This window comes from Antechinus flavipes, chromosome 1 (genome assembly GCF_016432865.1).
Source record: "Antechinus flavipes isolate AdamAnt ecotype Samford, QLD, Australia chromosome 1, AdamAnt_v2, whole genome shotgun sequence".
Classification (NCBI taxonomy): Eukaryota; Metazoa; Chordata; class Mammalia; order Dasyuromorphia; family Dasyuridae; genus Antechinus; species Antechinus flavipes.
This window is the reverse complement of record NC_067398.1, coordinates 127,314,417-127,332,669: the sequence shown is the minus strand read 5'-3', so window position 1 is coordinate 127,332,669 and position 18,253 is coordinate 127,314,417.

The following is an 18,253-nucleotide window of genomic DNA, read 5'->3' as shown; positions in this document are numbered from 1 at the left end:
CTCTGGGGATGCTAGCTTGTGGCATGGTATTATTTGTGTGTATATGTGTGTTTATCCAACTCTGACTATTAAAATTATTTGAAAAAGCAAGGGAAGGGGCAGCTAAGTGGTGCAGTGGATAGAGCACCAGCCCTGAAGTCAGGAGGACCTGAGTCAAATCTGGCCTCAGACACTTAACACTGCCTGGCTGTGTGACCCTGGGCAAGTCACTTAACCCCAATTGCCTCAGCAAAAAACAAACAAACCAAAAAAAAACCCCCAAAAAACAAACAACAACAACAACAACAACAACAAAAAGAAAAAACAAAAAAAATGAAACGAAAAGGAATAAGGAAAGTTATGTGGACTGTGTATATATTTGTATTAAAGTCATGTGGACATGTTAGTGACAGGGACTGTGGGATGTGAAAGTTTGAGAATCACTACAAATATAAAAATGATAGGTTGTATTTTATGTTTGCTCTCATCATCAGGGCACTATGATATTTACTGTTATGTTTTGTGCCAAGAAACATGCCAGTAGTTAAAATTCTTCATTCTGGTCTCTGTTTTTTGTCTGTTGATGTTTTCCTTTGCTTTTTCCCTAGGGGAAGTCCTGTTTATAAGACTAGATTGTGCCTCAGTGACATGACCATGTGTTTCTTGGAGACTTGCCTCTCTGCAATCTGTTGCAATGTTTCATTAATATTTAGTTTGACATAATTTAATACCCATAAACTGAAATCAACTCCAAAACAATCAATTCTAAGGCAATTTTAACGCAATTAAAAAGACATTTTATATTTCACAATTCGAAATCAAATAGGAAGGCATCAAACTGGAAGAACAGTAGGTCTGATGAATTTCCATAAAGCATTCTCGTACTTGAATATTTTAAAAATCTTATCAGTAAATATAGTATAAGTGCTTATGATTGACCTGCAACATCCCCTTTCCCCATCAAATAAAAGAATTTTATAAGGGATACATGAATTTTAGAAATTGTTCCCTTCCCAAATATAGCCCTTACATCCCCACCCTTCTAATCTCCACCTTCCATATTTGTTCTAAGTGAGGCATTGTGATGAAGCAGAAAAAGCATTTTGCCTATAAATAAGGAGAGTACAAATCTCTCCTTAGATTTCTTGCAAACTCTGTGTGATCTTTGGCAAATCACTCCCTGGGTTCAGAGGAGGAGGCAGGTTGGACTAAATGATCTCTAATTAAGATCTTTCCTTGATATAAACTTCTCTGATTTAAAATATAAACAGATATATATATATATATTAATTTATTTATTTACACATATGTATATATATATATATTTATACATATACATTATATATATCTATTACACACACACACATATATATATCTGGATAGATGGATATCTAGATAGATAGAGATATAAATATAAATTTATATCTCTATCTATAGATTTAGGGCCTGGGGCTACTGGTGGCCAACTTGGAGGCTATTTCCCCTTTCCTTCCTTGATCCTATCAAAACTACCTATTGTTCTCTGTTGGGCTTGGAGATTTTAAAGAACCCTGTAGAGTTTGAGGAAGATTAAGTTCTGCGTGATTTAACTAGATAGTTTCGAATATTTTTATTTTTTCTGCCTGGCCCCAGAAGATGGAATTGGAAGGAAGTAATGGATGGGACTTATACAGAAACTGATTTTGACTCCAAATTTTGAAGAAAATAATTTCTGACAATTAGAGCTGTCCAAAGGTAAAATGGACTGAATTGCAAGTGTGGGTTCCCCCTCACTGAAGGCTTTCAGACTAAGTCTGGATGACTAATGAGGAAGAAAGACTTCTTGTTCAGGTCTGGATAGAACATCATGACCTCTGAAGCTTCTTACAACTCTGAAACTCATTCAATTAATTAACATTTATTAAGCACCACGTGTCAGGCACTGTCCTAAGTGCTGAGGATACAAAAGTATATATGAAATAGAGTTGAGAGAGCATATAATTAGACACCAAAGTGATTTTAACAGTTAATAATGGAAAAGACAATGGGGTGAAAAGGAGAGAGTGCTGATTTTGGAGTGAGAGAATTTGGGTTCAAATCTCAACTCTACCACTTAGTACTTGGGTACTTTGTGGCAAGTTATTTGAATAACCCCTCTGAGCCTCAGCTTTCTCCACTACAAAATGGGAAATTTGGACTAGATCATTTCAAAGTCTCTTTGAGCTCTTAATTTTTGAATCTCTGTTTCCATGAAATCTGTGGAAATTCCAAGAGCCATAAAGGATTATAGTATTGTCAAAGATATAACTAAGATGAGCATCAGGCCTTCTTTAAGGAATTGGAACGATTCCTCCAGTCTGAAGAGATCTCTTGCCTGCCTTTCAAATCATTCACCAATTTGGCTAAATGTCATTTTTAAGTAGCTAGAATAAATAGTTGCATGTTTGAAATCATTCACAGTTGCCCCAATAGAATTTAGTTTTATCTTTATGTCTATCATCTCTGTATCTCTGTTTCTATTTCTCTATTTCTATATCTCTATATCCATTTATACCCACATCTACTGTATCTATATCTTGGTTGCAGAATAAAAAGAAGAGAATTAGCTAGAAGAGTTGGATTCAAGTTGTATCTGACCTTTGTTTCCTATGTGTTCTTAAACAATTATAATTTTCCTCTGTTTACTCATCTGTAAAATGTGGTTATTGTCTTAAAGGACCTCTGAAGTCTTTTATGATTCTAGATTCATGTTCTTATAATCTTTTTTTTAATTTTAAATTTTATTTTATTTAATAATAACTTTGTATTGACAGAATCCATGCCAGGATAGTTTTTTTTACAACATTATCCCTTGCACTTGCTTATGTTTCGTTTTTTCCCCTCCCTCCCTCCACCCCCCCCCCCACCAAGATGGCAAGCAGTCCTAAATATGTTAAATATGTTGCAGTATATCCTAGATACAATACATATTTGTTCTTATAATCTTATGAAACATACATTTTTAGAGATAAATGTATGTTGAACATTTGCATGTATGGTATATGTGTATGTATGTGTGTATGTGTTTGTGTACAAGTTATTTAATCTGACCCTGACTTCTAAACCTGGCTGACAGTCTGATAAATATATGTCCTTAATAGAAGAAAATAGAAGCAAATATGACAGATATAGAGGAATCAGTATCAACCCATATATAGATATATATTGATATCTATCATTCTATCTACCCATCTACCATATAATAATTTATCTATCTATCATCTATCTATCTATCTATCTATCTATCTATCTATCTATCTATCCATCCATCCATCCATCTTTCCATTGTCTTTTTGAAGAGGACAATCAGGTTAAAGTGAATGGATTGTGAAAGTGGCAACTTTCAGATAGTATTCCTGATGACAAGAAAAATCAGAAAAAAAGAAAAACCTTGCTAACTAAATGCTTGCTAAATCAATTTGTTTTTAGATTGCCTAAGCACTATACTGTGCTTAATAGCAGGAAGTATGACAAATATAGATAGATCAGTATCAATACCTTTATAGACATATATTGATATCTATCATTTTATCTACTCACCTACTCTCTAATAATCTATTTGTCTATCTTTCTATCTATCATTTATCCATCCTTCCATTGTCTTTCTGAAGAGGATAACCAGGTTAAAATGAAGGGATTGTGAAAGTGATAACTTTCAGATAGTATTCCTGATGATAAGAAAAAAAAAATAGAAACCTTGCTAACTAAATTGTCTCTCTGAAGAGAATAATCAGGCTAAGGTGAATGAATTGTGAAAGTGACAAGTCTCAGATATTCCTGGTGACAAAGAGAAATCAGAAGAAAATAGAGACCTTGCTAACTAAATTCTTACTAAATCCATTTGATTTTAGATAGCTAAAGTAACAAACAGGTTGTCAGCACACTTTGATAAAGTCTTGATTGCTCCATAAGAGTTACATCTCTCCAGAGAAGCTATTTATGAAATGACCTTTGGGATTACAAGAATATTCAGAGTTCTAATGGAAGCAGAAGAAGAAGAGGAGGAGGAGAAAAAGGAAGACATTTTATATCTTTTTTTAAATTTTATTTTTTAAGGGAATTATTTTATAAGGGAAAGATTTTTCTAAAATGGGATTGATCATTTGTGCTTGCTTCCAGAAATATTCTTTACAAAAGATAATTATTCCAAAGAGGAAAGACTCAAATTCTCTGAGTCCTGTACATTTTTTTCCTCACTGCATGAGTCTTTGACTTAAATAAGTTCCACACTGTGGCCTCCTTATGAATGATGAAATCTTGACCAAGTGGAGCTTTAAGGATAAACTGTCATACTTTGACCAGAAATTCAGTCTCATTTTCAAATAACAAATAGTTCATGATGTCACGCATAACCTCAGAATTTGTGGTATCATCCAAAAGTAACTGTTATTAAATTGGATGTTCTTCAGAAAGGAGTGGAGCTGCCACATCTGATTCAGGCTTTTCCATTTGTCTTCCATTTGGTAAAAGGAAGAGTCAGACCATGGCCAGAGGCCTAACATGGAATTCTCCTTATGGAAAAAAAACCCCACATGGGCTCAATTGAGGGGAATTTCTTGTTAAGAATCTAGAAAAGGCTCTGATTCCTTCATGGCCTTCATATTAGCCATAAATGTGGGGATTTCTAGTGGAATAGTTTTGGGGCAATTTAATCATTCTATTAATAAGGCCAGCAGGTTCTTTATAAAAGAACGGTCATTTGGTGATCTCTCTTAGACCAAAGCCATGTTCCAGGTTCTTGGAGCCATAGGTGAGAGTTGAGTGCCAGGTAAACAACAAGGGAAAAGCCTCAGCAAGCTCTCAAACCAGGGTGATAGTCCTCCCTTTATACTTTATATACACTCCCTGTACATGTATTGTAACCGATATGTCCTGAGTCTGGTCTTCTTGTGTAGCTTATGGGAGTCATCCTTAATGCTTTCTAATCATATTCTATAAATATTTATACAAATGCATGCACACAATCAATAATATGTACCTATTATATAAATCATCTATATTGTATATATTCTCTACATGCACATATATACCAAATACATGTATGTAATTTGCATGTGTGTATCATATATGTTAATGAAGGCAATAAATTTGAATCATATCAAGCATGAACCCAGGGATGGATTTTTACTTTGCTCTGCAAGAACCAGTGTAGTTAAATTTAATGAGATCCATCCTGAAGTTAATCACTAGATGGCAAATCCCTTTAGGAAAAACAGCTTGTGAAGGTTTTGTTTTTAGATATGGAGGGACTGAAATCTGCTCACACTACAGAAAGTATATAATTGTCCTGTCATCTTGTTCACATTTTTCTACTTTTTCCTTCCAGGATGCTAAGAGATTTTGTCAAAGGTCTGGTTAAAATTCAAGTCTAATTTGTTTCTTTATTAAGTAACTCAACAAACAACTTTTAAGTACTTAAGTACCTGGGGTTTATTGGGTATTCAAGAAGTACTAGCACCTGTGTGAGAGCTTGCTGAGCCCTTGCTCATCCACCGTTGGCATTTGCCTGGCACTCAGCCTTCACCAGTGGCTCCAAAAAGCTACAGCATGAGCAGAGGGCATCCCTCAGTAAAACTGTCTCAACAGATGGCTAAACCAGGTTGAGGGTAACTTATGGATCTCAACCCCTTAGGTGAGTAAGGAATGCCCGTCCTAAGCATATGAAAAGTAAGTGAGTGAGAACCATTTGTTCCACTGGCTATGAAGGTGGTTAAAGCAGGTATGGAGAAGCCTTAGAGGTTGGTCAGACATCAGAGCCTCCAAGGTTTCCCATGGCATTCTGGGATCTGGCAATCATTTTGACTTTTGCTGCTGAACTTGGATAACTCAGAAAGAAAAACTGAGGTCGATGGTTTTGTGTAGTTTTCTGTCTCACTTAAATCCAATTTATGCATCATCCTATAGTGCCATCAGTCCTTTTCTAAAACAAAGGATAAACAATATTAAGAGTTTGTGTGTGGCAGGTTCTGTACTGATGATACAAAGAAATAGTAAAAAATAGACTTTGCCCTTATATAGTAATAGGGAAGACAACATAAATGACTATATACAACATATATACCATAGAATAAATGGGAGATAATCTCAGAGAGGAAGGCACTAGTAGATGAAAGAACTGGACAGGTTGTTGTGAAGAATGTAAAATTGGAGTCAAATATCAAGAAATTAAGAGTCAGAGATGAGCATGGAAAATATTTCAAGCATCAGGGAATTCAATGCAAAGGCACAGGGATGGAGTCTCATGTTCAAAAACCAGTAAAACAGTATAGTTTGACTATAGAATATACAAATAGTAAGCCATTGGAACGGTAGGTAGGGGTAGGGTTGTAGAGTTTAAAATAGTAAAGAGAATAGGAGTTTCTTGAATAGGAGGATGATAGGGTCAGATCTATATTTTTTAAAATTCGATTTAAAAGCATTTCTTTGGTCTAACAAGAAAGGTAACATGGTTAGAGATGAGAAATTGGACTGAATCAAGAGAGACCTGAATTTGAATTTTTCCTTTGGCACATTGCTTAATTTCTATTCATGTTTCTAAAGTATAATGTATTAAAAATATGATAAAATCCTCTTTGTTAATGTCTTGCTTTCAGATATACTTTTGAGGATTTTATTTAAGTAGCGTTGAAATTGAAAACGTGAATGTTTGAATAGGCATTGTCTCAGACAAACAGACCTGGGAAAGGGCCAAGGTCACTCAATGCATTCTGGGCCATCACCAGTCACTAGTCATCTTGATTTTTGCCTTGCTACTGGACTCCAATAATTCTGGGGAAGAGAGTAAAGATGACTTTGAACACCTCTGCCTCACTTAAATACAATTCACTTGTAAGTCTTTGGTACTCTTCAAAAATGAATGAGGAACAACAATTTGCATCTATCTGACCAGATTTTAAGTACCTTGAGACATGTTACGTATCATTGAAAGGTTCCTGGTGCCTAATAGAATACCTTTTCTAGTGTTGGAAAGGGACCCCAAAAGGTTGGGATCACAGATCGGTGTCAGCTGTCTCAAAAGAATTTGCCAGCTTGAACTCATATCCAAATCAAGGGGCAAAGTTTATTGTAATTGTAACACCAATTGAAGCAGGCTAAAGTCTAAAGGATTTAGCAAAGACCTGGAGCAAGGAAACAAATTTATCCAGTTCTTCATATCACTGATATGCCAATTTTATGGCCTAAAAGTAGAAAGAATTTGGAATTTGGTTATCACTGACCAGCATATCTCTAGGACTATCCTAAGGCCAGAAGACTTTAGAATCTTTGACAGACAAGATTGTTAGAACAATAATAGCATCCTAAGGTTAGAGAGTCTCAGGATCAGGAATATATCCTCCTTAAAATTTAAGGGAAGAAATATTATTATATTCCTAGGCCAGAAGACTGTTATAATCATTGACAAAATAATAGCATTTTTAGATCAGAAGGCCTCAGGATCAGAGATTCCAAATCCAGAAGATTTAGAATCACTGACAGATTGTTAGAACTGAAGCACCCTATTTTAATTTTAATTTTTAATTTTAAGGTCCCCTGACCTTAAAATCATTGCTGTCTTCCCTAGAAGTCATATTACATCACCTTGTACAAAGTAGCCCTCAATGATCAATTAATCTCTCTGGAAGTTCTTTCTTTAGTTTGTGGTAAGAAGTAATTAGAACTAGATAATACCAAAGGCATCTTTCTGTACTAAATCTATACTCTTATGTGCCGAGTATTTAGTTTGAGTATATTTGAGGGAATAACTAGTAGTTGTCAGGGCTTAACAATCATATCTATTTGAATCATATCTTAAGGTTTAAACACTCCTTTGAGATACATTACACATGTGTTATCAGTTCCACTTTAAAAATGAGGAAACAAACTTAGAGAATGACTTGCTTATAGCCACACAGGAAATGTCACAAGTGGAACTGGAAGACTGACCCTAAGTCTCAAGGAATAAATGAGACCAGAAGGGAAGAGAGAAATCAGAGCTCAGGGCTTTTGCAGCAGGACTGAATGTTACCTCAATTCCTGGTGATCTTATTTGTGGCCTTGTTTGCCAATAGGTGTTAATGGACAAAGCAATTAGATCACCTTTAATTAGCTAGTTTGTGTCTCTTTTTCCTAGTGAACAAAATGCCATATCATGATCAGTTTTTAAGGATCTTGGTCTAGGTGACAAAGTGGATAGAATTCTAGGTTTGGAGTCAGGAAGACTCATCTTCTGAGTTCAAATCTGACCTCAGACACTTACTAGTTATATGATCCTGTTTGCCCCAGTTTCTTCATCTATAAAGTGAGCTGGAGCAAGAAAAAACAAACCATTTCAGGATCTTTTCCAAGAAGACACCAAATCGGGGCATGAGGAGTCTGAAAAGACTGAGCAACAACAAATTTAAGGAGTTTTAAGAATGAATGGCGGGATTCCTAGGCATGGTGCTCAGAGTTGGGAGTGGGGCTGAGATTGTTAATGAGATTATACTTCTTTTATCTCTCACTTTACTAGACAAAAGCAAAAGCCTACTTCGTCTTTTGGGACTTACCTATGAAATCACTCCCAAGACAATGGAAACTATTCTAAAAGAAAATGCTCCATGTTTGAGCTTTGCACTCTATTCCAAGGAGCAAATGGATGGACTCAATTCATCTGAGATGGATTAAAGACATTGCTCTAACTCCTTCCTCTCTTCATGAGAAGCTGATACATTACTCAGCTCCTTTCCACCTTATTCACTGAGTTCATCAATGGTTAGAGGGAGAACCTAATTGATGTATTTTATTGAGGACAGGAAGTGGAGATGAGGGGGCTAGATCTAATAGGAAGCAGCAGTGTTTGTGCAGGGTGAGTCAGTTGGAGACATCCTGGACACAGTGAGCTTCATCACCCTGAGTTAATTCAGTAGGAAGCATGTCGGCTGGAGACATTTTAACTCTGTCACTAGAGCTTCTAAAAATATGTTAAAATTAGTCAGTTCTCCGTAGATCTTCTCTGGAAATAGCCTTTTAATTTTCCAATGTGCCACCATCCTACAAATGGAACCTCTCCTTTTGACATCTGCTTCTCATTAGTAATTGCTGGGCAATTAGCTATCCTTTGACAGCTGGTTGGTATCTCAAGGGAAAGGAAGGGGGTGGCAGGGAGGGGAGAGAAAACTTGAGCTCCAACAAAATGCCAGCCGATGGAATCAGCAGGGAGCAGCTGGAAATACCTATGCTAACCAGAACATCTGCAAAACTTCCTCGCTTTGTGCAGGCTTGCAGTGCTGTAACATATCACCACCATGCAGTTTGTCATCTGGCACTGGGACTATGGCTTCTGTTATGTCTCCAAATCAATTTGAAAGAAGCACTGAGCAGCTTGGAGTATTTAAGTGGAACTTTGGTAGGGCCTTTGAGTAGACTCCTGAGAGCATGTCTTGTGAGAGTGAAACTCTCGTTCTCCTTTGGTTTAACATACAGACCTGTCTCCTTAGTATAAATACTCCATTTCCCACCATGGCCAAAGGGACTAGATGATTTGGCTTTGTTGATGGGAACTTTTTGTCTGGAGCTGAGAGTGATTTAAATGGCCCTTGGAGAGAAAGAATGAAGAGTTGAATAATATTAGAATTAAGAGTTATAGGCCCAAAAAGTTCTTACTGCTCTTCTAGACATCCCTGTTTCTGTTGCAGAAATCCTTGTCCTGGGTGTCATCCTCATTTCTCAATCTCATTCATCCCACATAAATAATCAGTCATTGAATGTTAACATTTCTACTTCCATAACATCTCTTACATTTGTCCCTTTCTCTCCACTCACCTGTACCAGAGTGGTACAGCACCTATTCTATCACAATAACGTCTGCCTCACTCTCTGACCACTCTTTCACATAGCTAAAGGTGCAGTGGACAGAACACTGACCTTCCTTTTTGTGAGCCCATTTGAGTTTTTTTTGGACAAGGAAACGGCAAGCAGGAACAATGATAATTGATTTTCTTAAAGCACAAATTTGACTATATCACTCATCTAATAAACTCTGATATTGAATGTAAACTTCCTTGTTTTACAATTAAAACTCTTAACAGCCTGGCCCCAAACTATGTTTCCAACCTACTTGCTGGAAAAGGGAAGAAAGGGAACTCTTTTCCGTGTATATAATATTTCAGCCAAAGTTATGTTGCTGTTATCCTTCATACATGGCAGTCAGTCTGCCTTTGTCCCTCCTGACCTGCATCTCATCAGAATTCCTAGTTTCTTTTAAGAATCAAGCAATTCCTAATCAGGAAGAAGGAGGAGGAGGAGTAAAAGGAAGAGAAGAAGGAGGAGGAGAATTCACCTAGTGCCTTTTAGTTCCCCCCAAATAACTAATATCTATTTTGCATATATGTTTGTAATGGCCATTGATCCCTTGAAGTTACCAAAATGGTATGGCCATTGAAAAAGGAATATTTGCTGGGTTAGCCAGCAAGCCTGGTATACTCTCCTTGTTCTTCAGAGAATCAAATGATTAGCTTAGACTTTGCCTGACATGCAAGCCCTCTTGTCCTAAGAGAGAGGAAAAAACAGGAGCCCTGGAAGCTGCTCAAGGTGGTGGGAAAGTGTGTTGAATAGCTTTGGAGGAAGGCACATGGAGCTCGAGGCAGGGAGATTGAGAAGCAATTGCCTCCACTGGCACCTGCTCTGTGAACTGAGAGGGTCATGAAGCCCTTATAATAAGGTCCATGAGAGAACCTGAACTATTGTAAACAATCTGAAAGCCAAGCTACTTCCTGTGGCAAGCCTCTGTAAGTGGACTTTTTGTTCTTAAGTAGACTTTTTGTCCCTTGTCAATTCCTTTCATTGACATAATCATTATGACAACACAGTTTACTGTGTTCAATCAGAAAGACAAGTTGTGATGTTAATCCCCAGGTTATTTTTCTCCTATAAAAGAACCTATTGGTATAATCCATTCCACAGCCTCCCATCCTCAAACTCCTTTTTAGGGTTAGCCAACCAGTCAATGTTATAATCCCTCAATTCTTTGTGGGTTCTTTAATGGCCTGACTAATAGCAGCATATTAAATTTACCTGCCTTATGCCATTATTGATTTTCAAAAAGAAACCCCAAAAAGTTGGGGTGGCAAATCAGTGTCATGAGGTGTCTCAAAAGAATTTGCATCTCCAAGTCAAACGTGGGCAAAGTTTATTGTAATTATAATGTCTATTGGAGTGGGCTAAGTTCCAAAAGAATTTAGCAAAGAACCAGGAGCAAGAAGACAGATTTATCTAATTCTTCATGTCACTATTATGCTAATTTTATGGCCCAGAGGTAGAGCTTTGGAGTGGTCTCAGGAATTTGGTCATCACTGACTAGCAAATTATATATCTGACAGTTAGCAATGTTTGTAGGACTTTTCTAAGATCAGAAGACTTTAGAATCTTTGACAGATTGTTAGAACAACAATACTCTAGGGTCAGAGGGTCTCAAAATCCCTAATATAGCTTGCCTAAAGTCTAAGGGAAGAACAATTATTATATTCCTAGCCCAGAAGATTTTTTACATTCATTGACAGATTGTTAGAACAACAGCACCCTAAGGTTGGGGGACCTTAAAATTATTGCTATATTCCCCAAGAAGCTGTACTAATGTGCCACCCCAATATTCCAGGAGTCCTCAAACTTTTTTAGTAGGGGGCCAGTTCACTGTCCCTCAGACTGTTGGAGGGCCGGACTACAGTAAAAACAAAAACTTCGTTTTGTGGGCCTTTAAATAAAGAAACTTCATAGCCCTGGGTGAGGGGGATAAATGTCCTCAGTTACCGCATCTGGTCTGCCGTCGTAGTTTGAGGATCCCTGAATTTTAAACTAATCCTTGCCTAACCCTGGAAGCTTAGATAACTTAAAGTACAGCAGAACTCCTGGGGCCCAAAAGGAAAACTGCTATTTTACCATAACACACATGACTTAATTCACCTGTCCCCAAGGACAACATGAGAGTGCAAAACAAAAAAAAAAATAACCTGATAGGTTTCTACCCCCTCGTGCACCCCTCGTGCACAATGGATAAGCACAAACTTGGCATCCTGAGCCCAATCCCCCTGCATGCTGCAGCAAACTCCCTTTGTTAACTCCCTGGAACAAGAACATTCTGGTTATCCCCAGATAAGGAACTAATAGCTGGCTTTTTGCTTCTGTACAACTATTACTTATGGTGATTAACATCCTCCCCTTTGAGGTTCTTGCTCCTTATATGCTAGACACTCCCTTCATTAAGACCTGCTAGGATCTGGGACCCCTTGCAGCCACATAGCATTTCAATAATAATAAATCTGCACATCAAATTCCTGTTGGGTCTTATCTCACATATGTTTCTGCATAACAGTACCTTATCAGCATCTTCCCCCTTTATGGCATCATGCATTCTTGGTTAATTAGGGAACTTAACTCCTGTCTTTCCCCTTGTTAATGGCTAAAACTTCTCTTTGTAACTTAGCATACTTGGAAAAATAGTAAAATCTTTGTCTCTGACTTTGGGGAAGGTTTAAGTCTACAAATTCTTTTGATGTACCAAGCTTGAAACCCCTATATACTTTTGGTGTTTACCCTCCCTTCCCCCAGCATTTGATGGATCAAACAGGGGGAGTTCTGAAACTCAATATAATTTTGGGATCCAACACTCCAGAACCCCAACACTCAGACCTATTACAGGACATGGACCTTGCAAACAAAGCCAGATCAGAGATAAGGAATAGAAACTGGATTTGTTGTTTTAAGACCAAATTTGGTCTCAGCTCTACCCCTCCTTTCTTTACACAAAGGATTCTCCCTGGATCTGTATAACAATTTGCTTCCTTTTGGCTTTTTTTGGTTTTTTGTGTTTTTTTTTTTTGTGTGTGTGTGTGTGTGTGTTTTGTTTGTGTGTTTTGTTTTAAAGCTGTTTTCTTTAAGTTGAATATGGTTAATTAATGTATTATGGTTGTTTCTTTTCTTTTTAAAATGCAAGATAAGATATAGGTAGGGAGTGCTTGGGAGAGAGAACAGCAAATTCCCAATTCACCAGAGCAAGTTTCCTAGTTGGGAACTAAATGAACCAAAGAGAATTATTGGCTTATTTTTTTGTAACTTTCCAAAGCAGGGAGGGGGGGAAAACCTACAGGCAACAAATTAACAGTAATTTTGATAGGAGAAGGCAGTGATGAGCTAGAACTGATATGAAAGGAAGTTGCTTGGTCATTATACCTTTTTGTTGTCTTTCTGAAGCCAGTTTGATGGGAAAAGTGGGAGTACATTTGAGGAAGTAGCTAGAGAGAAAGCTAGATCCAAGAGGAGGAGTTAGGAAGGAGCAGGGCTGAAAACTCATCCTATAGGTTGGGGAGCCATGGGGGACATTGAGTAGGTCTTCTCATCAGCATACTAATATACCACCACCACCATATTACTGATTGATCTATATATGTACATGTTGTCTCTCCAAACTAAACTAGAGGCAGCTAGTTGGTAAAGAGCTCCACTCCTAGAGTCAGGAGGATGTGAGGTGAAATCTGGCCTGTGTGATCCTAGGCAAGTCATCTAACCCCAATTTCCTTGCTAACAAAAAAATTAGACTATAAACTTCGTGCAGGTAGAGATTGTTTTCTTTTAATTTCTATTGCCTAACACAGCATTTGACACATAATTAGTCCTTAATAAATACTTGTGGATAGTTAATTGAATTAGAAAGGACTTCAAAGATAATAGAATGCAAGCCTTCATTTTATAAAAGATAATGTAAAAGACTTGACAAAGAGTCAAAAAGACTTGCCAGAACTCGCATAGCTAGCAAGTTTCTATATTGAGACTAAAATCTGATCTTTTGACTTAGCTGCTTGTTCAGTCATTTTTCACTCATGTCTATTCTCCTGATCCCATTTGGGTTTTCCTCACAAAAATGCTGGAATGAATTTGTCATTTCTTTCTCTAGATCATTTTACAGTTGAGGAAACTGAGGCAAACAGGGTTAAGTGACTTGATCAGAATTACATAGCTAAGAGTATCGCAGGCTAGAACTCAGAAAAATGAGTCTTTCTTACTCCAGATCTGACATCCCATTCATTGAGCCCCCTAACTGCTTTTGACTCATCTTGGGATTCAAAGTAATTATTATTAGAAGACTCTTTTGAGATCAACTATTCTGAAGCTCAATAAAAGATCTGAAGGACAGAGAGATTGGACAGACCTTGCCCAAGGTCATGCAGACAGTAAACACTAGAGATTTGAAACCAGGCTATCCAAGTCCATTGTACTAATACAGAAACTCTTTTACCAGGTAGCTGTTATTAGGCAGCTAGGTGAACTCTGACTAGGTTGTTTACTTTCTTTCTTGAAGAGGACCAAAATAACATCATTATAATAGACTCAAGTTTGTGTCTGACTCTGGCTAATGAGACCAAAGATGAAGTTGGAGTTCTCTCCCAAAGGTTGGGCACAAATAGTCCAGTGAACATTTGGGGTGGAATCTCTAACTTTGCTCATCTTGCTTTTCTTCTGAGCGAATTCATTTCTGCTGTGCTCAGAGAGCACAGTACTTCCTCTGATGAGGGCACGCCATGCTGGGCGGTCTGGGCCAGTATTTCCTATGTCATACACACAATTCTAAAGTTCTTAAGAGAGATCTCGAGCGTGTCCTTCTATAGCTTTTTCTGGCCACATGGGAGTGCTTGCCCTGTGGGAGTTCTTCCTTTGGCAAGCATATATTTGGCTTTTGAATATTTTGGCCAACCCAATGGAGCTGTGCTTTCTGCAGTAGAATTTGAATGCTTGGCACTTTAGTTTGAGAAAGGATCTTAGTTGTCAGGTACCTTATCTGGCCAGAATCTTCCTAAGACAATTCAATTGGAAGCAGTTCAGTTCCCTGGCAGGGCGCTAGTACATTGTCCAGGTTTCAGCAATGAGAGCAGCACAACATCTCTGAGACTTTCAGTTTGGTAGTCAAATACCTCTCCTCTCCCACACTTTCCCTTTGAGCCTCCCAAACACTGGGCTAACTGTCAAGCTCATTTTCAATGTGTACATCTCTGGAAAGGAACATTTGCTAGCTGTGTAATCATAAGCAAATCACTTACCCCATCTGTCTCAGTGTCATCAACAACAACACAAAAGAGGTTCTTCCCAAAGTTGTTGTGAGATAATGAGATAATTTTCTGTAAGCACAGTGCCTGCCACATAGTATGCATTTAATAAAAGGAAATTCTAAAGAATTACACAGAAACATAGGAAGAAGCAGTACAGGGTCACAAAAGTAGCTTTATTATTCAAAAGGAAGTCAAGGTGATGAAGTTCTGGTCTCATATCTGCCAGTAATTAGCTTTTTGACTCTGTCCCTTTACCTAACTAGGTTTCATTTTTTTATCTATGAAGTAAGGAACTTAGACTAAATGGCATCACCTCTAAAATAGTTTTTGTCTTCATAATTCTGTACTTCTATGACTTGGGAGAGTCAAAAGTATGATATTTCATTCACAAAATCAACTTTTATAAATTTTTCTTGAAATTGAGAATTGTAAAGAAGAGCCAAGAAGGCTTTAAAACTAATAATTGAAGGATTAGTCACTTTCATTAGTCTCTTTTTCCACCTTCAGCCTGCCTTCCTTCCTTCCTTCCTTCCTTCCTTCCTTCCTTCCTTCCTCCCTCTTCCTTCCTTCCTCTTCCTTTCTCCTTCCCCCCTTCCTTCCTCCCTCTTCTTTCTTTCCTCCCTTCCTTCCTTCCTTCCTCCCTCTTCTTTCTTTCCTCCCTCCCTCCCTCCCTCCCTTCCTTCCTTCTTCCTTCCTTCCTTCCTTCCTTCCTTCCTTCCTTCCTTCCTTCCTTCCTTCCTTCCTTCCTTCCTTCCTTCCTTCCTTCTTCCTTCCTTCCTTCCTTCCTTCCTTCCTTCCTTCTTATTTCTCTCCCTTCCTCCCTTCTTTTGTCTAGCTTTAGGGCTAAGAGAGTGATCTGAGATATAAAGATGCACTGTAACTTCTTGATGTAGGGATATCTCAGGATCATAGATCTAGAACTTGAAATGGCCTCAGAAGCCATCTAGTTCAGGACTTCTAGTTTTATAAAAAAAAAGGAAACCAAGAACCAGAAAGGTGAACTAAATTACCTGAGGTGACACAAACCTCAGTTAGTACAACAGAGCTTTACCTTCAGGACCTTTGCCTTCAAATCCAGTCCTTTTTCACAGTCCAGCTGTTGGCCATTTCTGAGAGGGATGAAAATATTTGAGAATCACACCTCTAAATTGATGATTCTGCCATTAGAACGCTCCTGCACAGGCCAAATAATTTTATTTTGTGGTTTCATAATTGGTCAGGCTTCGTAAGTGATTTAGCTTAACACATCATTTTTTAAAATCATTGGAACTACAATATATTACATTGAAATCACCAACAATGAAAGTTTCCCCGATTGACTACAAAGTTGACAAAATCTTCACCTTTTTCTCTCTGGTTCTAATTAAAAAAAAAAAGAAAACAATAAATACATTCTTGAGTGAATACCCAAGGACAATGAAAATTAATAACTGTAAAAACCTTATTTACTGAGTGATTTTTGAAATGCATACAAATTAAAATTGAGGAACATTCCACAAGGTTGAATGGATTTTAAGAACGTTTTCTATGTTGTCACATTCTTTGCTCAGATTTTTCCCTCCAGAGATTTTGGCAGAGGAAGGCAGGTGGTGATTTGATAAAATGACAAAAATATCATAGAATTTGTAGTTCAGTCCTGTAGAAGTTGTAATTGTTTTACTGACTTATAAACACCTGCTTGTTTCTTTTGCAAACGGTTAGATTTTGTTGGTTTGTGACAACTTTCAATGAAATCGAACAAATATGATTAAGTATCCAGTGTGCATTGTGTTAGTCATTGGAAATATAAAGACACGGTGTTTTAGCTTATCATATAAGGAAGAAGGAGTGGGTGAAGAAAATGATTAGATATGTATACAGGCAAGAATCATAAAAACAGAATGTAGTAAACTTGAGAAGGGAGGGAATAGAATCAGCAGAGACAAGCTGGGGATCAGAGAAGGTAAGACATGGAGGAGGCAACATCTGAACAAGACCTGGAGGATGTCAACAAGCCAAGATGATCAGGGGATGCATTTTAGGCAAGGTGGCCAGTAGATGAAAATACATAGAAATCTGGATTCTTTAAAGACTTTGGCTCAGCAATCCTTAATTGTGTTGAGAATTGTATAGGATTTACATTAGCATTCTCCTGAGAAATCTGCATGCTCTAGTCTTCTGTCTCTCTTGAAGCATGTACAACATCTCAGGGCAAAGAATGATACTGTGTGGACAAAGTTTGAGAGTCAATGTCATTGAGGTAAGAAGGGATGCGATGATGCTAGGAAACAGGTTCAATTTGGAATTATAATTTGCTGGATCATTAGCCTTTGTTGGGCTAAATCACATTAAATCTCTTATTTTTATTTATAAAGAAATGTAAATTGTTTGGGATTCACTTCCTCAACTGAAAAATGAAGGAAATGAACTGTGTGAACTCTAACACTGTTTTGATTTTTTTTAGTGGCAGCTGGTGGGTCAATGGCTAAAGCAGCTGGTCTGGAGTGAGGAAAACCTCAGACACTTTCTAGCTATGTGTCACTTAACTGCTGTCTGCCTCAATTGCCTCATCTATCAAATGTGGGTAATAATGATTCTTTTCTCCCAAGGTTGTTATGAAGAGCAAATGAATTAATATTTGTAGAGTACTTAGCACAATGCCAGGCACAGAGTAAGTGTTTTAGAAATGCTTATTACTTTTCTCACTCCTCCTTCCTTCTATATAAATTATTATTTTATTAAATTAATTAAATTTATTATCATTTATCAATATCAAATATTATCAATCATTAAATAGTAAATGTTTGTTAATTATTACTAATAATAACTATTAATTTTGTTAAATCTATTTTAATAAATAGCCGTGAAAAGAACCTTCAGTGCAACAGGACATTTTGGGATTTTTGTGCTGATTTATTAACAACCTATGTGATTGTTGGCAAGTCATTTCAGATATTTATGGTTTAGTTTTCCTTTGTAACCATAAGGAAAATTATGGGGAATGGAATAGTTAACAACAATAATAACTCACATTTATGTAATGCCTTAAGGTTTTTGCATATCTTTATATCTTCTGGCACTTAGTATTTTGCTTGGCATATAATAAGCGCTCCATACATGTTGACTGACAGAACACTGAAAAATGTTATACTCATCTATTCCATAGGCAGCTAGGTGGCACAGTGGATAAATTATTGGTCTCTGAAATTAGGAAGACTCATCTC